The following is a 21,544-nucleotide window of genomic DNA, read 5'->3' on the forward strand; positions in this document are numbered from 1 at the left end:
TGTATTCAAAACTCCAGCAGAATTCTCTAAGTGAACAAGGACTTGGATTTCATTTTAGATGTTTTCAGGATTTTTTTCTTTGATCTGTAGGATCGGTTGATCTTTGATTTTTGTTGACCCTTATTGATCATTATTGTTTGTTCCATTGGTTGACACTTTTACCGCCATAAGACACAATCTGTTTGGATTGCACAAGATCTTTGGCTGATGGAGAGCTGACATACACATATCTTTCTGGATTTGTCTTTTATTTCCTGGGTCTCAGGTTATTCAAAGCACCTGATTCAGAGGATGAGTCAGAGCAGGGGTCTTGTCAAGGCAGTGTGAATTGCCCCTGATTGCCTCTGTCTCCAGAGATAACTTACAGAGTCTATGTCCACTGGCATCCCACACTGATGCAGTAGCGATGGTAGTAGTGTCCCATCACCCACTCAATAGTAAAATTCTTCTGATGACCTGGAAAATTGCGGCACAGCAGAGCAATATTTGTTGATATATCTGTAGACAATATTATGTTTCTATAGAGAGAGAGGCACTAAAGCATTAACCACTCAGTGAATGAGTCCAAACACAGGACAACTTTTTAATGAAAACAACACTCTTTAAGAGGCTTATGTTATTTTAACACATGCCATACTGAATGTATATGCCATCATGACTTATTCTTTTATTGGGAACTATTCAGCTGGATTACATTTGCACACAAAATTTGAAAATGAAAACTGGAATAGGTGGAACAAATATTTGAATTAAGGCTTATTAAAGAACACAGAGTGCAAAACACAAACAGCCAGTAGTTGTGCATGCAGTTCACATGGCCATCCCAGTTAAAGAATTAAAAGTACTCCATAATTTTCACACATCGTACTGTAAGTTGTGTGCGAATACTGTTTACATTACAAGTGCTACATACCACACAAATCTAACCAGATCCCATCCCTCCTTCAATTAAAGTCTGAACATGTTCCCCCCAAAATAGCTACAGTGATTTCAGTAAGGAAATCAACATTACAAAAACCACTCCCTGAACAGTAATAATTGTAGTATATCTTTCAGGTCAGTTGTAAGAATACTGATTTTGCATTTCCCAATGAAAATGAAAATATCAAGTTCTGAGGTGTGCACTTACAGCCTAATAAAATATTTACTTGGGCTTGTAACAAAAATGGAAGTCATAAATGCATGCAATTTCTGAAAGAATAGAACTTTGTACCATCCTAAATATTTCATTACTATTGTTTATCCATAAAGAAATATTTAGAAGGCCTTTATACTAGAGACAGCAGGTGTCTTCACAAACTCTTGGAGTCAGCCAAAATATACAGTCTGGGTACAGGACAGATTCTGTTTCTAATTACAAGAAAATTATCTATAACTTCAGCTTGGAAAAGGCTAAATAAGACTATACCCTGCCTCCCTAGCCTGATTGTGCTGCCTTGCTGTAGTGCATGTTCTATGTGATATGAGTTGGCAATGATGATGCAGCTGCACAGCCTCTCCCTCACCTCACAGCTGGATGTGGCTCTGCAGGTTACAACTACATTAAATTGTTCATTCCTGATATTAAACTAGTATGTTCTGATTCACATCAGCAATCTAATCTTGAGAACTTTTCTCTGTTTCTGTAAGACAGGCAATGAACAATCCAGGTATTTGCTATGCCTACTGTAGTTGAGTAGACGTGGCAGCTGTCTACAGGACAGGTGACATGCCAAATACAGTTTTTATATACTCATATCTTTCAAAATATTAATGTCTCAATTGACATTTACTGTAATTTTTTCTTACCTTTTGGGTTTTGGATTTTTGCAGTTGCTGCTAAACCCAAGCTTTTGATTTCCCAGAGGCTGGGACAGGTAGACTCCTCCATTTGCAGAAATATTCAAACTCCTGTCTGAAATGAAAGTGGCTGATACTTGAAATTTAGATTAGCTCAGACAAAAACTAAAATAACAGAAAATGTAAAAGCTGTGAAATTTTCTCTGAACAGGGCAAATGAGGCAGCTGCCAAGGTTCTTGCAAATTTTAAGGAAGGCCTGCCCACCCGGAGGTGGATCTACAGCCTGGAAATTCTGGAGCTTTTCATTGACTTCAGCAGGGCTGGGATCAGCATTTATGCAGCGTTGCCATTTATTCTCCTGCTCAGGCTTTGCTTCTGGGGGAATTTAACAATTGAGGCTCAGGCTTACATTGTGCACATGGAAATTTTGGTTCATGCATTGGCATGAGTTTAGCTATAGTAGAGAAGGAAAGTAAAACCTGCCTCCTCATCCTCCCAAAGTACATCATCCTCCAGGCAATGGAGCCAACTGCCCGCCCTCCTTAGTCAGATAACTACATTGCTGATTTAGCAGTTTCCCCTACTTTCTCTGCTTCCTTTTGCTTCAGAGAAGGGAAGTGGACAGTTTGGTCCATTGACTTGGGCTCTTCCAAGGAGGTGGCCATCTCCCCAAATGCCCAAATTTTCCAGGGCAATACCTATCTGAAATCCTGTTCAAGCCCTTCAGGACAGATTTCAGATTTGTGTGAGTTTATTACACTGTCCTTGAATGTTTCCCTATCACCCTTTTCAGACACAGAGTAAATTGTTTCTTAAATGAACTCCAAGCCAGGACTTGAGCCTCCCTCATTCATTTGTATGCTGTCGGCTTCATGCAAATAGCACTAGCTCTGCGGTTTTGTGAAATGGACTCATTTATCACTGAATGTGATGGGGATGATACCACCACCCTTTACTTATGTTGGATGCCTCACAGCTGCCTGATCAGATAGATTTCTTGTTTTGCTGGCAAGGCTTCATGAAAGGCACGATAATAAAGATGAAAGTTCAATGTTATATAATGGATGAAACCAATGAGTAGCAGATTAAACTAGCTTTCTGGTAAATGGTGCCATTACTTTCCAGTAAATAATGTCATGAATTACTTGATGAATAACAGAATTTGTGAGATAAAGAAGATACTCATTAAAAGATAGAAAATTAGGCAGCTTCATAAACTCAAATATGCCTTTAGTTTTCTTTCCACTATGATCTAGTCCTTGAAATATTTACCAATAGGTCATTTTAGCTAGGTTAACTAATGAAATCTGAGTATGAGTTTAAGCAAAATTCAGTCTGCAGCAATAGCAGTATTTGAGCAGTGTTGTTTCTAGATTTACAGAAATGTGAGATGGTACAAGGGATGCAGCCCCTTCCAAGTAGTACACCCAAAAGAACTTGAGCATCCCCTCATACTCCAGACCCTCTTGAGAGCCATCCTCACTACTTGCATCACAGCCACTTTAAGCAATCATTTCAATTTATGGTTGCAAGTCAAAAGCATCTTCTCTGCTAGCAAATAAGTGGAGAAAGTTTCTTTGCAGAGGTAGGAGCTTTTCTGTGGTTTTGCTTCCAGGTGAAATTACAGCTGGCACGGCTGCCAGCCAGTACAACAGGAACAAGTCTTTTCTGCAGTGGAAAGGAATTACTAAAAAGAGGAAAGATTATTTCCAGCCTAAAATACTCAATTCTGTTGTCTTTACAGAAGTAGTGAAGCCAAAATCAGTGGGGAATCTTGCATGAAGAACAGGAGGAAATATCATTTGGTCAAGTAATAAAACATATTTAAAGTAACTGTCTTTCAAGTAACTCCACAGCAGAGCTTGAAAAATCCTGGAGTGCGTTTGTGATCATTGCTAGTGGTATGAACAGAAGAAAGAGGCTCTAGAAAGCACTGCTAGGAGGCATAGTGGAGGATTGTAAATGTAGCCTTTCAAAACTGAACTTCATAAGCTGAGAAAGGAAATATAACAAGTAGTTGTCACTGACATTGAGGAGACTCAGTTTAGTAACCCAACAAGCTCCCTTCCAGTCTGTCACCACACTTAAAGCCACTTCGCTTAAATGTGATGTAGCTTTTTTATTTGCTCTCATAAACGCTTGTGCCAAAGGGTTTCTGCTTGCACAGATATGCAGGGAACGGTGGTTGTGGATGTGCATGTGTGTGCTCCCGCATGCAGGTGCTCGCAGAGAGGGCTCTGTATGCTGGCTGTGTCCTCTCCCCTTCGCTTTGAAGTTTCAACCACCGAGGCAGAGAGCAGAAATGGGCAGTTGCATGTTACTTAGGAAGATGGCAACTTAACCATGGAAAATAAATCAGCAAACAGTGAAATGGTCGCAGCTGCACCTCTGCCACGAGAGATGGAGGCGGCAGCTCTGTGGCATCTGGGTTGCACAGTGTGGGTGTGTTCTCTCTGGTGTACAGATGAGCAAAGATTTTGGCAAAGCTGGTCACAGCTGTAGATGCGCAAACTGAGGCATAGTATCACGGAGGCCACCCCACCCCTGCCCAAGCTCCTCCGCACTCTCACACAGAAGCCCAGCTCCACAGTAATATCTTCTTCTCAAGTCTTTGGCCGGTGAACACCAGCCAGCAGTCAAAATCTGCTAATGAACAATCCCTGCCAGAAGAAAGGGCTTTGTTCGCAGGGCAAACGGTGCTGGAGAACCTGCTGAGACTCCCTCTCCTCCCCTGTCAGATGTGGCTGCAAGCCAGCTGAAGATGTTAATCTGACAAACAAATACATATGCAATATCATTGACCGTTGCAGCCCAAGGTCGCTCTGGAAAAAAGCAACAGCAGATTTTTATAAACATCTTTTGCTTGTGTCGTCTTCTTTACAAATTACAACACATTCACTTTCTAAATAATTTTCAAGGAGGGCAAGGAATGAAACACCAAAATACACATTTTTCAATTATAATTAATCTCTAATGTAGCCAGACGAAGTAGATTTGCAGAGATACTGTCATCCAAACTGGCCTCTTTTAATATTTCCATCTTTTTCCATCTTGCCCACATAACGAAACAAAGATCACAGAAAGAACAGAATCTGCTATTATTCATTTCTTCATCCTGGCTGCGGTAGAGACCTCTGTTTATTGTTTATTTTGGAATATATAATAGCTTTTCTTCCTTATATGTCTGTTTGCTGGCTTCTGCCTCCTCAGCACATGTTGAAGAGTGGATTAACCTGTGCAGGAGGCAGTTGATCCTCTTGATCCATATGGGAAAATCAGGACTTTCATTCTTGGTCTTGAAGTATCTCTAAGAGTAAGATCTGGTGTAAGCCAGACCTGGCTTGTTTGACAGATGTCCCAGGAGTGATTGATCCCGCCTATCTCAGGCAGCTACCCGAGGATGGAACAAGTCTCTCCATGGAGGTACTGTCTCTTTTTAGTGTCCAGTTTAGACTACACAGTTACCTTCTAGATGGATTAAAGTTGGTGAGATGACTCCTGTCTCTCATGGCTTGCCCACAGTTGGATGAGAGGTGTGTGCCAAAGGCTGGCATGACACCAGGACAGCCCAGGTCTAGGTCAGTGACTCAAGAGCCAGGCTGCTGTGTTCCAGTTCAGCAGTCTTTCTGCAGAGAGGTACACTCTCAACCAACCTGAGGAAAAAGTGAGCTGTGGCTGTCACCTTGCAAAAAGTAACTTGCAAAGTCAGTAAGTAGAAGAACTTGCAAAGTCAGGCTTACCCAGGTAAGTCTGACTTTTGTTACTTGTTCTATTCAGACATTTTTAAACACTAAAATCTCCATTTGACGTTTTCTTTCAATTACCCTAAATTGTTAAAACTATAAAAGAAAAGCCTCCACCAATCTGGAAACAATAAATCTCAATGCTGGAACACTAATAAGGTTTCCAAACACCCTCCTAAATAGCACTTAATTTGAATTACAGATACTAGCTGCAGCTGCATTCAGATAAGAATGACAAACGTGGTTCTGTCACACCAGGACGTGACTGCAGTTTCACAGTTTTATCACTGAACAGAGGGGTCATTTCTAACCACCATGCTAACAGAAATCCACCACTGTCAGCCCTGCTCGGAAATGCCATCGAGACGCAGTCTGCAACAGTGCTTGACATGAAAATAAAGCACAATCTCCTGGTTGTTGCCATTGTAAAATGTTTCCCATAATTGAGGCCTGATCTGCTTTGGTTTCCCTTGACACTGCCCCCAAAATGCTGGAAAGTGCTAGCCACCCGGCACAAGATTTACCCCAATACAGTGGAACTGCATCTGCTTGAGGATGCAGCCAGTGACTCTGTGAATTGTCAGCTGTGCAGTAGGTCTGCAGTACCCTTGACTGTCCAAAATGTGCTGCATACAGTAGAATGTAATATATGCTAAAGAAGTTCACATCTATTCATATATGCAAGCAATCCAAAATATGTCAATGGAAAAGAGTCAAGGCACATTTTTGATTTTACTTCTGTTCTTTTCTGTACTCTGCAACCAGGTTCAGCATAATCTTTATGTGGAGTTACTCTTGCTGCAGTCCTCAGGGTTTTTAAAGGCTGTTTTCTTGCTAGGATCATTCACAAACCAAAAGAATATCTTTCTTAAACTACAAAATAAATAAAAAATAAACATTCCTAACAATCTCTCCTTAATTTCTGGATCCTAAATATTCGAAAGCAGCACTCCTTCCTCAAGTCCAGTGTTTCCACAGCTCTCCAAATGGAAAAAAAAAAAAAAATCCCCTCCATTTTTCTCTTCCGCTCTGGTGCTGCCCAGTCTGGCTCAGACCGAGGATCCTCTAGCTCAGCTTACAGTCAGCCCTCCCACATATCACCGGATCATTTCTGAACTGTAAACAAGAACCCGAAAATACACTCATGGTGCAGCTGTGCTTGTGGCCAAGATTCAATGTGCTATTACTTTAATTTGACTCTTCTAAGCATTCACATCTTCAGGCAGGAAAGCAACCCGTCAGTGGTTTCTTTGCTGTTGATTTGTATGCATGCCTCTGACTCTCACTGTGACTGCCACAGCCAAAAGGAGAACCAGATCTCCATTTCACTCAGCCTTGCATAAATAAAAATATCATTAAGCGCTATTTAAAATATGTTACATTTAACAAATCGGCATGAAATCCCTCACATTTTATTGCACTTGGCAATATTGATAAATGTGGTCTATATTCTATAAATCAAGAACATATTTGCTGGAGATGTGTGCACTTGAAATCACTTCTACCCAGAATTCTGCTCTTATTTCCTTTAGGAAGTGTTTTCTTCTGTTTTACTGGATAGATGTTTATGGAAGGGACTACAAGATATGTTATAGTCCAACAACACATTTTCTCTCCTCCCACCAAATAGGAAGTGCCTTCACCATATTGAAAACGTCATCTTGTATTGATTATCAGTAATAAAATATATATTATAAAGACTTGAATTGATTCCAGTACTTTAACAAAAGAATTCAGAAGACAGAACAATGAGTAGAATTAAATATCGCAAAACACTTTCCCATTTTACTGTGAAAAGTCTTTGGGTTAAGTCAGTAATGTCATCCTCTTTAAACCTTACATGCAATAAATTGTTACCAAATTTTTACTCTTTCCAGTTTAAGAGGTAGGTTTTAAAGGGCTGTCACTAACCACAGAGCTTTATACATTCCAGAGGTACTGGTAGGTGCAGAGAGGTATGTCAGTTGATGACCCTTTGATGTCCCAGATACGGCATTTGTGTGATACAGATCTACCCTACAAAAGACTGTGGAAGCTACTGTTTTCTATCTGTGCGTAATGCTGCAGCTCATACGTACAAATCAACCAAAAGAGGGAGCATGCAAGTCATGGCTTTTTGTCCAGGTATTTGGAGTCTAGACTTTCTTCACCTTCTCTGAGCACCTCTTAAGCCAGCCAGACACAACATCCTTGTAATGGTGAATCCTCCAGCTTCCTAGACTCTCAGGTGGAGGCATGTGACCAGACCATCCTTTGTTATCTCTGACACAAATCAGTTCCGGAGCAGACTTTGCCCTTCAAGGAAGAGATGAAAGCAGACTTGACTTGGAAGGCAGCAGGATCTCCTGGGATACAGGAGCCTTTGGTTCAGACAGCAACACTGAAACAGAGGAGATGGGATCCACTGGAATGTATCCATTGGTTCCAGCCATATTCAGAGAAGACATTATCATTAACCCACACTCACAAATCGGCGTAGAACCAGTGAGGGGCTTGTGCAAAGTGTACTGGTAGAAGATCTGTGTTTTAATTGCGATGTAAAATTCAGGGCGTGATCCTCAGATGCCCTTACTGGAACAACCTGCAGCTCATTGGAAGTTCATTTCTGCCCTGTAATCCTGAGGCTCTGCCTCTTGTTGCTCCCACCCAGGTCAGCCCGCTGACATTGCCTTCGTACATCCAGAGGCAAGTTCAAGTTATACAGTAAAACTTACGAAACAAGATGATAGACTGTGTTCCTGTGTTTAAGTATTTCAAATATTTTCCCTTAACATGAAAAGGCATTTCATGTTCATTGTTAAACTGTCATGCCTCATTTTTCTAAACTTGTGTGCTTAAAACTAAGCCAGCTATTACACTTGCTCCTGAAGGGTATGCTAAACAGGTTTCACTAGCTACCTTATCCTTTCTGTTATGTATTAACGTTCTTCATTGATAACATTGCAAATGTGATATGATGAATCTGTTGTCAGGAGGTTGTCAGGAGGTTGTCATTTGTTTCAGTTTCATATTTCTCAGATGAAAAAATCTTGGAGGTCAGATTATGTACTCACGAGCACATGCCCTTCTCCCTCTGTGCTTCTTTATAGCAAGGCTGATTTTGACCAGCTGATGTCAACTCAGAAGAAACCTTGCATGTGTTCATATTTAGATTTCAAAAAGGTGTTTTTATTATTGTGCCCTAGCATTCTCTTCTGTATCTCACTTTCAAGCAGTGAATGATACAAATAAAGTATTTCTAATTAACCTGGTTTATTTTAAGAATTGTAGCTACAGAGAATAAAGACCATTAATTATTCTAAAAAATGTGCATATTTTTGTCATCCCTACTTTTCTTGGACTTGAAAAAGATGATCCTGTATCACCATTTCTACTGTATCACATCCCATATTTGCAGTAAACATTGTCTGATTTCAAAAGTCTTTTTAATTGATCAGCACTATTTAACCTCAGATAGGCAGTTGTCCTCTCAAGAGTCATGTTTTGTCTTTGCAAAAGCATCATGAACATCACCACTGGGGTGTATTTACTCACCTCACTGATTAATTTACCCCTGCATTCACACCACTTAATATTTGCAGTAGTGGACGGGATTTGGATCTGTGACTGATTTAATGTAAAAATATTGGAATAGATCATCATGTCAGAGTGGATAGCAAGTTAAAAAAATAACCCCAGGAATTCACTGCCTTGTGAAAAGGACTGGGGGAAAGGTAAATGGTTTTAATAGTTAGTAACTTCTGAAGTGGAACTTGACTGAGGAAAATATTGGATCCAGGAGATATGTCCACAGCGAAACACGCAGAAGTATGGAAGGACTGGACATTCATCCCAGATAAACTTGCTTCATATGAATGACCACATTTTTAGCATTAAATGACTATTTAATCCAGATTTGGTACAAAATAAAAAAATCCAAGAATTTTGTTACACTGAGGTATGTATTTAAGTGACATCTTGACCTGAGATCACTCCTTTGAAGTGGCTCTGAGCAGTCGGGGAGAGGAAGAATGCCTCGCCTCAGATACTCACCCTTGGAAACATGCCATCGCCCATCTACGAACACTCCCAGCCCCTATTCCAGGAGCTCCTTGCTGAAATGTACTGTGTGCTATACTAGATAAGGGCAAGAATTTCAGGGATTTTTTTCAAATGATTGGAAAAGTTGCATCATCGCTAATACATCATCTCTAACACAGTGCTCAGTAATACATCATCTCTAACACAGTGCTCTCTGCCAAGGAAAATCCCACACAATCACATAAAGGCAAAAAGCAAAGCAGCAGACATGAGCAAACCCAGAATTCCAGAATGCCTGTGTTAGACTGCTACTGTTGCCTGCAACACAAGACTCTACATGAAAGGCCCTGTATGCTGATCCATCTATTATTTAGACATCTAAGCGCTTACCCACAAATCTTCAAGGCTAGGCGGCGCAGAACCCAGGCTGCCTGGGGAAAAGAGAAACTGCAGGCACCAAAGCCAGACCCGCTAACCCTTGTCATAGTTTGCTCAATTTATGGATAGAAAGGGAACTTGGGAAACCTTTTGAAGGTTCATTTTCGTACGAGTGGGAAGTGACACAGGTTTACTTTATAGAAGAGTATTCTAGGAAAGAAAGGGACTTTCAGAAATTGTATGTGGTGCTAGATGTTTAATAACCATTGTCGTAGTCCAGACCTGAATCCATCAAAGTCACTGAGCCTACAAATGGTCTAGAGATACAGGACAGCATTTAGAGAATTCATCCAGCAAGCGGGAGCCCAAGGTTTCATTTCTTCTGCAGCTGGAGAAAGCCAAGGTTTAGATCTCATCCTTCTTGCAGGGGAGTCTGGGTCATGGGATGGCAGGTGTGCACAATCTGGATGCCCACAAATCCATGGGCCCCAATGGAATGCACCCATGAGTGCTGAGGGACTTGGCAGATGTCTTTGCTGAGCCACTCTCCATCATCTTTGAAATGTCCTGGAGGACAGGAGAGGTGCCTGAGGACTGGAGAAAGGCCAATGTCACTCCAAACTTCAGAAAGGGCAAGGAGGAGGACCCAGGGAACTACAGGCCAGTCAGCCTTACCCCAATTCTGGGAAAGATGATGGAGTAACTCATTCTGGAAGTCATCATCAAGCAAGTGGAAGAAAAGAAGGTAATCAGGAGTAGTCAGTATGGATTCATCAAGGGGAAGTCATGCTTGACCAATCTGATGGCTCTCTTTCATGGCTTGACTGGCTGGGTACATGAGGGGAGAGCAGTAGATGTTGTCTACCTAGACTTCAGCAAGGCTTTTGACAATGTCTCCCATAACATCCTCATAGGCAAGCTCAGGAAGCGTGGGCTGGATGAGTGGTCAATGAGGCTGACTGAGAACTGGCTGAACGGCAGAGCTCAGAGGGTTGTCATCAGTGCCGCAGAGTCTAGTTGGAGGCCTGTAGATAATGGTGTCCCTCAGGGGTCAGTACTTGGCCCAGTCTTATTCAACTTGTTCATCAATGTTCCGGATGAAGAGTTAGAGCGTACCCTCAGCAAGTTTGCTGATGACACAAAACTGGAAGGAGTGGTGGATACACCGGAAGGCTGTGCTGCCATTTAGCATGACCTGGACAGGCTGGAGAGTGGAGCGCAGAGGAACCTGATGAAGTTCAACAAGGGCAAGTGCAGGGTCCTGCGCCTGGGGAGGAACAATCCCATGCACCAGTACAGGCTTGGAGCTGACCTGCTGGAGAGCAGCTCTGTGGAGAGGGACCTGGGTGTCCTGGTGGACGACAGGTTAACCATGGGCCAGCAGTGTGCCCTGGCTGCCAAGAAGGCCAATGGGATCCTGGGGTGCATCAAGAAGAGTGTGGCCAGCAGGTTGAGTGAGGCTCTTCTCCCACTCTACTCTGCCCTAGTGAGGCCCCATCTGGAGTACTGTGTCCAGTTCTGGGCTCCCCAGTTCAAGAAAGATGAAGAGCTACTGAGAGAGTCCAGTGGAGGGCTACGAGGATGGTGAGGGGACTGGAGCATCTCTCCTATGAGGAGAGGCTGAGGGAGCTGGGCTTGTTCAGCCTGGAGAAGAGAAGGCTGTGAGGGGACCTAATAAATGTTTATAAATATCTCAAGGGTGGGCGTCAAGAAGATGGGGCCAGATTCTTTTCAGTGGTGTCCAGCGACAGGACAAGGGGCAACAGGCACAAACTGAAGCAGAGGAAGTTCCTTCTGAACATGAGGAAGAACTTCTTCCCTCTGAGGGTGACGGAGCTCTGGAACAGGCTGCCCAGGGAGGTTGTGGAGTCTCCTTCTCTGGAGACACTCAAGACCCGCCTGGACGCGGTCCTGTGCAGCCTGCTGTAGGTGACCCTGCTTCGGCAGGGGGGTTGGACTAGATGACCCACAGAGGTCCCTTCCAACCCCTACCATTCTGTGATTCTGTGATTCTGTGATCTCGCATATGGCCATGCTGCTGGTCAGGAGAGGACTCATCCATCTGCTGCAGAGAGCGAGCAAGTGAGAGCCCCGTCTGTTGGATGTTCAGCCCTAGGGGTCTCTGCTTCCAATGGAAATGCCATACTTGAGGTGTTTGTGCAAAGCAATACTGAGAAATGTGTCTGGGAGAAGGGCTAGCGGGGCCAGGACTGCTCTGACCCACACAAGTACCCCATGCAGTGCACAGTGAAGTTCTCTCTGCCCAGTGTCCCAACTCCCACAGGAGACAGCTTGAAAGCCTGCACGAATGTGTGCACACGGAGGTCTCTACCCTCCTGGGTAGACTGAGAAGCCTGGAAAGGCCTCCCAGAGGGGATGTACTCCAGTCCAAAGCTCCAACACAGGAAGAAATACATACCTTTGTCATCCTGATGGATGTTGGTTTGGCATATCCTTAAATCTCCCCCAGCAAGGGACATTCTGTAGCTGTCCCAAGTAATTCATTACAGGTCTTCACTGCCTTGCTGACAGAAACATTTTGTTCTTCTCTCTAACCAAAACCTTTCCCGCTGCAATTTAAGTCCATTACTTCTTGTCCCAACCACAACAGAAAGAAGAAATTATTCCCTTGTGGTCAACAGAAGCCTTTTTTATCTTTGACATTTGCTTTCATAATTTATTTTCAAGTTTTCCTCCTTCAGGGTAAGTAACTTCAACTTAGCGAGTCTTCCTTTCCTGCCCTGTTCTCCAGACCCGATCTTTCTCTGGATGAAGAGTTTCTGGTTGGTTCACACTTACCTTGAAGCATGGCACAGCAATGGGAGTCAGCAGTCCAAAAGAGGCTTTGTCAAAGCTGAGAGGATCAGAAAAAGGACTTAGTCTGGTAGTAAGTCTGGTAAAGGCAATCCAGTAATGGTGGTCACTATTTGTACGTCTGAGTGTAGCACTGGATCTTCACAACAACTCGGTGCACACACTCATTGCATGATCCACCATCAAGGAGCCTGCGATCCACTACAGCCAAAGGTCCTTCTCTGCAGAAGGGCTGTCAAGCCAATTGTTCCCCAGAGGTGTTTCAGCTGTTGGTTGGTCTTATCTCCTGAAAGCATCTTGTAATGCTACCTGTTTAAATTGTCTTAAAATGCAACACATTTCGTAGCATCCTAGTTTTTTAAGACCAAATCTCCAGTCCTCTGGAATGCCAGCCCTGTCCTCCAGTGTACATGAAGTCCCTCCAAGATATGTGACAGCTTATTTAAAAAGCATTTGTGAGCAGCCCAATCTTACTAGTGCACGCCAGTAGGGAAGAGACCACAGACCACAGACCACACAGTGCGGTGGTTCTGAGGTGCTCAGTCGGGTCCAAGGGATGGAGGCTCTCCATCTTTCCGGGGCCACAGTGCTGCTATATCAGCCCCTCCAGAAACTGCAAATGAAATTCCAGTGCAAAGGTTAACCCTGGTTCACTCCTCGCTTAAAGTAAAATCTTGTTTAAGAAAAACTGTACGCTTTTGACTTTTCATGTTTCCACTACAAACATTAGGTAGGGGAAATCAATGTCAGGAAAAGAAGAACTAAAAATGTGCCTACTTTGCTCTCTGCGGCCGGTGTACTCAGTAAGTCCAAAAACTATAGGAAAAGACAGGGTCTGAAGCAGAGCAGGGGCAACTCTACTTTGTGTGGTGTGTATGAGACAGTGGGAGCTTTGCAAGAGAAAACACAAAACGCACACAGAACACGCCGTATCTCTGAAGTCAGAAATCTCCACACTATGCAGTGATATAACATATATTTAGTAATTTCATGAGATAAATGTTAGCTAAAATCTTTCTGATGTGTTCTTTTTTACCTCTTGTTTGTTGTCTTCAATTATCTGAAAAAAAATATGATACTTTTACCTAAGATTTACATTATGTGATTGCAATTAATTAAGCTTCTTTCTTTAAGCTGTATAGTGTCTTTCCATATTTACCTCTTCAGAAATTTGTGTCCGGCACTTAAAGCTTGCAAGACAGACATACTTCAAATCAGGAGTAGGAGGAATTGCTGAGGGTTCTCTAGGAGTACACAGTGAAGATTGTCTGTTGTATGAATTAGCTGTTAGGCAACAAAATCTTCTGAATCTTGAATTTGGATTTTTTTCCCATAACACAAGACAGAAGCAGTCTTTTGCCTCATCACTACTATTTCGAAGATCAGAACTAACAGAACTGAGGGATCTGGTATAACTGGGAGCAGAATCATTCTCAGATTTTCTTTTCATTGACAACAAATAGAAATTCTGTTTCATTTCCTAGTGAAAATTGAATCTAAATTCAAATTTTTATTTCTTTACTTTTGCATTTTGACTTTCAATTGACTTCAACAATGAAAGGTATTGTCCCACTTTCTATTCTGCTCCAGGTAATTAGGCAATTATTGTCTATTATTCCAGAACTTAAAAGTAACCTTTCGTAAGATTTCGCTACATCAATACCAAAATGTTCTGCTTTGTGACATAATGACTTTTAAATACTTTTTCCAGAAATTACTGAAATTATTTCACAATTTTATTAAGACAAGTAGATAGGGACAAATGAGAAATGCCTAAACATTAGTTAGTTAAAATGCAAGCTAAAAGAACCCCTTTAATCCCTAAATAAAACAAAAAGTATTTCATGACCAAGAAAAGTATTTTTAATATAGCATCTTAGTTTGCATTCATAAATAAATATTATAAATGTACAGTTTTTATTCAAGCCTTACTATAGTACATCCAGGCTTTCGGATGTTCACACTTATAATGATAATTAGAAAATACTAGGGCTTTTTTCTTATTCTTTATGGTTATGTGAGTCTGTGCAATCAGGTGTTAGCAGCAACATCTTGGACAGAGGTGATTCTGCTGCTGTCTTTCTACTTAGTCAACCACAACTCGCAGGTGTATGTGACATCCTCTAGGTCTTAACCTAACCTGGTGCATTGCTTCTTTCCAGACTGTGCACAATGGTTGTTTTTTTGGGAAGGCTTCTGTATGCTGCTTTCAGAGGGGTATGCTCTGGGACTACTGATCTTAGCCTGCTTCATTAAACTCTTCAGTCTGAAGAAATTTAGTACATTTCAGAAATTTAGTACATTTCAGTACTTTAAAGCACATTAAGATTATTGAAAGGACAGAAGCATCTCCCAGTCTGTTCCATTTTGCCTTGAATCTGTGAAGTTGCGGGTTTACAGCTAACATGGCTGAGACCTGGCTCAGAATTTGGACAAGATTGTAGCCCTCCATACTGCTGCAGACTTGACACATGTGTGTGCAATCATATGCAACCCCCCTGATATGTCCTATAGCAAATCCTGTTGAGGTATTATTGTAACCATACATAGCTACATATAATATCTGGAATCTAACCAGCAGCCAGATTTGAAGGATCATTCATAAAAGTTTCACATAGCTAAGAGAGCAGTCAACCCACGCTTAATAAATTTACCATTTTCACAGATTCTCTGGTCAGCTTCAAGGCCTAAGGTACTCTTTAAGAGACATATACGTTTATATGCATGTACGCAGGTCACCTGGAAAACATCCAAACCCTCCCTTAAAGCAGTCAGACACAGATTTCTAGATATATTAAGCAAGATCTGTGTGCCGTAGTAATGATATTGCTCACAGCACTGAAGATTTATTTGGTGTAGTGGTGGGTTCAGCAGAATTTCAGGCCTGCAAATATGTCATAAGATAAGCATGTCAGAGGCTGTGGGTATGTCAGGTAATTTGACTTGTACACCTATTTTTGTTCTGGCATCTGCCCACTTGTGATATACACAAATGATATCGCCGAGGGAGTACTGAAGATCTGACTGTTACTGGTACCTGTTAAAGTGAGACATAAAATGGTAAATACTAAGTATCTATCTGCTTGGTTTAGAGAAGTGGGGCAAAGTATTTCTGGCAGGATGAAACACTAGCCGATGGGGTACATGACATTTCTATCTGATACATGATTAAATGCCAATGTAAGTTGAAAGAGTACAGGTCTGCTTTACTGCATGGTTTCTAGCAAAAAGGTATTTAACAGTTGTAGGAGAAAGTACGCATTAGAAATATTCTTTGTGAAAAAGAACGCACCACAATTTGCGAGCAAGGGCTCGCCTCAAAGAGCTGTCACAGGTAAACCGCTGTGGGCCTCAGTGCGGAGGAGGAACACAAGGAAGTGGAAAACAAGTAGTGACCTGGAATTAAGTGTAAAGTTGAAGGTTATCACTCTTGTGTGCTGAACATTACAGCAAGAAGGCTTGCAAAATGAGGAAAAAGACGGTTTGCTGGAATGAAAACCTTCATATGGGCCCAAATGTCACAACACACTGCATTACTTTTTCAATAATTACAGTGCTGAACTCCAAGGTCCCAGAGGAGGTGAGAATTTTTTTGGCAGACTCTGAATGTGAGAAGAATTGACATAATGAAGATTTTAGGTCAGCTCTTTTACTAGCCTTTAATATTTCTAAAGTATTTCAGTTTCTCACTAAGGTTTCTTGAACTGATTAGGGCAAGACAGCATGCCTTAAGGCCACTATCAGGAGGACATCAATAATGTTATAATGCTACTAAAGTTTAATAATAATTCATATATGGTCATTCCCTAATTGGAAAATTAGGTGCACATTGATTGTTGCTTGCAGCTTCTGATGCCTTCTATGTGGCCTAAAGATTAAACTAATCTCCAGTGTATTTTTCTTCATCAAACCCAGTTTCCTGGCTATTTCTCCAAATTATGAAGTCACACTCCATCCAAATTTCTTTAGCATTTGCCTTCTCTAAGCTACCAAGAAAACTATAACCATGCAAGAGAGAAATATGAGGCCTGGTTTAATACAGGACCAGGAGATGAGTACACATAAACCAATCGCATCCTCACTGAAATCCTCTGCAAATAACTCCTTGGAAAGGTAGAACAGTCCACGTGTAAATTAGAAAGTCAAGTCTAGTCAATGAAATTCAAGACATAAATTACTATACCAAACTTGAGGGTGAAAACCCTGTATAAATGTAGTCTTTTTTGTTTTTTAACTGTACAGAATGTATGGTTTCAATTATTTTTTTAGAAATTTTTAGGTTTTTAAAGGGTTCTTTGTCTTTCAGATTTTTGAAGTCTATAGAATATGTGGTTAAAAATAAGCAAAGAAAAACAGTCTGAAAGAGTAAACACAGGAGGTAATTTAATTCGCCCTTAGAAACTATGCCTCGTTCATGCTGGAGGGTAGATTTCAAAGGTATTAACTTAAAATCATTTTACCAGTATTAGAACTGAAGTGTTGCTGGAGGAAATTAGCAATACGGCTACGTATGTAGATGGATCTAGCCTGCTCCACTGAGCTACACTGGAATTTCAAAAGGGGGTGGCCCTGATGCCCCAAACAGTAGTTCTAACCATAATCCACCAACACTTCGTAAAAATAAGTCATTTACCCCTGCTGACACAGAATCATAGAATAGCTGGGGTTGGAAGGCACCTTTAAAGGTCATCTAGTCCAACCCCCCTGCAGTGAGCAGGGACATCTGCAATTGAACCAGGTTGCTCAGAGCCCAGTCCAACCTGACCTTGGATGTTTCCAGGCATGGGGCATCTACCACCTCTCTGGGCAACCTGTGCCAGTGTTTCACCACCTGCATTGTAAAGAATTTCTGCCTTATATCTAGTCTTAATCTACCCTCTTTTAGTTTAAAACTATCACCACAGGTCCTGTTGAAAAGTTTGTCCCCGTATTTCTTAGAAGCCCCCTCGAAGTACTGAGATGTCGCAATAAGGTCTCCCCTCAGCCTTCTCTTCTCCAGGCTGAACAATCCCAAATCTCTCAGCTTTTCCTCATAGAAAATACGTTCCATTCCCCTGATCATTTTCATGGCTCTCTTCTAGACCTGCTCCAACAGCTCCATGTCTTTCCTGTGCTGAGGGCTCCAGAGCTGGACACAGGACTCCAGATGGGCACTCTCCAGAGTGGAGTAGAGGGGCAGAACCCTCTTCCTCGACCTGCTGGCCACACTTGTCTTGATGCAGCCCAGGATATGGTTGGCCTTCTGGGCTGAGAGCACAAGATGTCGACTCTTGTCCAGCTTTTCATCCACCAGTATTACCAAGTCCTTCTCTGCAGGGCTGCTCTCGATCCCTTCATCCCCCAGCCTGTATTGACGGTGTGGGTTGCCCCATCTTCATTCTAGCCTTGAGTACTCATCATGGTCCAGCAGTTAACTTGGTCTACCAGACCCAGATATTCAGAACCTCAATCATACCCAAATGCCTACTGGTGATCCAGTTTGTTAACCTGTGCCAGAAGGAAGCACCAACCTGCTCAATTAATCCATCTGGGTAGAAGGAAGAAGAAAATTCTACTAATATAGAAAACTTTAGCCCAACCAAGGATATTTAGAGTGAGTCCATGTAGTATGCAGGAGTTCAACTCACATGTCCTGGAGAAACCTTGGATGTCCAGGTCCTTTGCCGGGCATAAAACCCAATATTTTTGTGCCTAGATATACCAACATCTTTTTCCTGATGGGATTTGTTAAATGATACTGCTCCATGTTTTCAATAGTTTCAATGACTACAGCCATATCCGCAAAAACATCTGAAGCCAAATGTTAGTATGCTTTTACCAGAAGTAGTATTTCATTTTCATTTTCTATTCCTTCAAATTGTTTTAGCTGCTATTCACCTGTTTAAAGTCCTTTATTACTATTTACAGTGAAGATATAGTGCTTCATAGCTTAGATAAACAATCTTGGACCAGGAAAAGCAGACACTAATAAAAAAAGGCAGTTCTGGAATAACCCAGAGACAGAAGTTCCTTTGCATAAACTATTCCTTTAGTATTTATGAATAACAAATAGATCCAGTGAAATAAGGCTGTGAATGACTCATGTTCAGAAAAAGTCAAATATTCATTGGATAATCTCTTCATAACAAATAATTGAACCAGCTCTAAAAATATTTGTGGGGTTTTTCCTTACAGGGGAAAAAAGTGACTCACCAAAATGAGCTTGTTAAAAGGCAAAAAAAGTCCAAGGACTGGCTCTTAACCCTGCAATCAGCCCAAATAAGGACAGTATGTGGTTGCACTATCCCGGGAGCGGAGCGTTGACCAGACTGTGCTTGACAATCTGATACTTCCCCTCTGAAGCGTGGGAGAGAGAAACCGCTTGGCTGGTGTATCGCAGCTCGCTGCCTGCCCCAGTGCTGGCTGGAGGAGCATGGGGGTGAAGCCAGCAGGCTCTGCAGTCCCCTCAACACTCTGACAAGCTCCAGCAACACAAGTCATTCACCTGTGGAGCAGGCAGCACCTCACACTTTTATCCTGCACAATGCAAACATAGGGGAAAACTCTGCTTGGTGCAAGTTCGCAAAACTTATTTACCAAACCTTGAGCAATAGGTGGGTTTTGAACACTTATACAGTTTAATGAAATGAAACGTGTGAATATCTCACACTTTTGCTTGTATTCTGTAGGTTCGTGGTGCCCCGACCTGCTGCTGAACTGTTCTCTTTGACAGTTCCTGCCTTGCTATCCCTCTAATGCTTTCTGACTTACTGAGATTGCACCGATGTGTGGTACAACACTAAATGCATTCCTGAAATCCAAAGAAATTATGTCTATCCAGCTGGGTTAACATACCTCCAAGAATCCAAATACACTTATCAGACATGAGCTATTTTTTTAATTGTTTCATGCTGAGTGACCTTTAATAAATCAGAGCTCCACAAAGCCCTTATAGGTCAATGCATGTATTTCCTCCGCTTAATGCTCTCCAGTCTGTAGACAGGTAGCAAAATGCTGTAGCTTTGCAGCCTCATGCAAATTTGCCTTAAGTGCTACGAGAATTGGTGCTGTTCTGGCTGGGAGCCTGCATGCATAAACTCTTCTGAGTAAAAGGTCATCTTACAAAAATGTTGCTCTCTTGTACGACAAGGTTAGGTAGAATCAGCCTTACCCTGCTACAACTGCCTGTGGCATACCTCCTCCAGCCCAGAAACCGTGGGAATAAGATGCCACCATTCACACTGAAGCAACATGGGAAAATGAACTGACTGTTTGCAAGGTGCAAACACCATTCTCCAGGACATCTGTAGAAAAATGGCTTGAGAGCAGAGGACAGAACAGAAGAACAAGGAAATTAGTATGTGACGACTGATGAGGCTGAAGCTGTTCAAGGTGAAAGGTCTGGTTTACCTGTGGAAACAGCTGAGGGAGGCAGAAAACTGCAGCCCATACCTCAGAGAAGAAGCCACATGCTAGAATGAACTCTTGAATCTAACTCCATGGAACGCTTCGGAGCGTGGAGGAAAATGAGGCAGTGAAATGGCTGGTGTGATTTAGTTCAGGTTGTTTTGTTTGTTGGGCTACTGAAGGAGTTATTGCTCTGTGATTCTTTCAAAAACTCTTCCCAAGCCTGTGCATGTGTTTGCTGTGCAGATCAGTATAGACTGATGTCACAGAACAAAAAACTTGGTTATATCAGAATAAGACACTTGGTTTTATCAGCTTATTTAAGAAATTGCATTCAGCTGGGCATGAGATGGGCAGAGTGTCTGTACATCTTGGCCGCAGTGTGTGTAGGCTCACGATGTGTGATGTGAAGTCAATCTCAGTGTACACAAAGTCCAAAGTCCCGGTTCACAGCAAGTGGTGTATAGAGTCTGGGCTCTCTGAGGATGTGAAAGAGAGCCTGGATCTGCTCCGTGTAGTGTAGGTACAGATCATGGCAAGTCTTCTGAGCACTTGCACGCAGTGATATATATGCGGTCGCTTCACCACCTTATGAACTCTGCACAAATTGCCTTCTCTCAGCAGCCTTTCCAGCTGGGGTCAGGGCCTAACCCACAACCCACCACTTGCAATGCCGCTGGCACCCAGAGTGCCGTTATTACTCCTTATCTTCCTGGCAGAACATACAATGATTTGTTGCAATTTCATATTACTGCAATGATTCCCTTCTCATATCAGGATCAACACATAAACAGCCTAAAGTTGAGCAGGATGCAAATGATTCAGGGTATGGCACTGGAAGAAGGAAACCAGGGGCTCACAGCTCATCCCTAGCTCTGCCCTGAGATGTGGGACCCCAGTGAGGCACATTTATGTCTTAGAGCAAACAGGATGCAAATTCCCAGTGTGTTAGTTACAATGGAACTTGATCAGTTAAGTTAGACATAAAAGAGAAGCCACTCATCAGTGCTGAGAAGCAGCTGAATGCTTTCAACTGCATGGTCCAAATACAGCTTCAATCTTTCAGTTAGTCCATGAGGAAGGACTTCTTGCCCATACAGAGCATATTACAGGATTAGGGCCAAAATCAGCAAAGTTCTTCCGAAGTACTGAAGACATGAGTGATTTTTGTAACATAATATTTATACCAGAGCAAGCCATCATACATCTTGTTTCTGCCATGTTCTGGAGAAAACATTTGACAAGATATTTACCATTTATACATTTTTATTGATATTATGTATGTCTGGGAAGTCCAGAAGCCTTTATGAAATATACACTGGCCTTGAAATAAAAAAAAACTTTTTCCAGCTATCCTAAAATAACTTTCTGATGCTAGCCTGAGTTTCTTGCATGCTAGAAACTTGCAAAAGTGTTTCACGTC

The sequence above is a fragment of the Opisthocomus hoazin genome, chromosome 3, assembly GCF_030867145.1.
Source record: "Opisthocomus hoazin isolate bOpiHoa1 chromosome 3, bOpiHoa1.hap1, whole genome shotgun sequence".
Lineage (NCBI taxonomy): Eukaryota > Metazoa > Chordata > Aves > Opisthocomiformes > Opisthocomidae > Opisthocomus > Opisthocomus hoazin.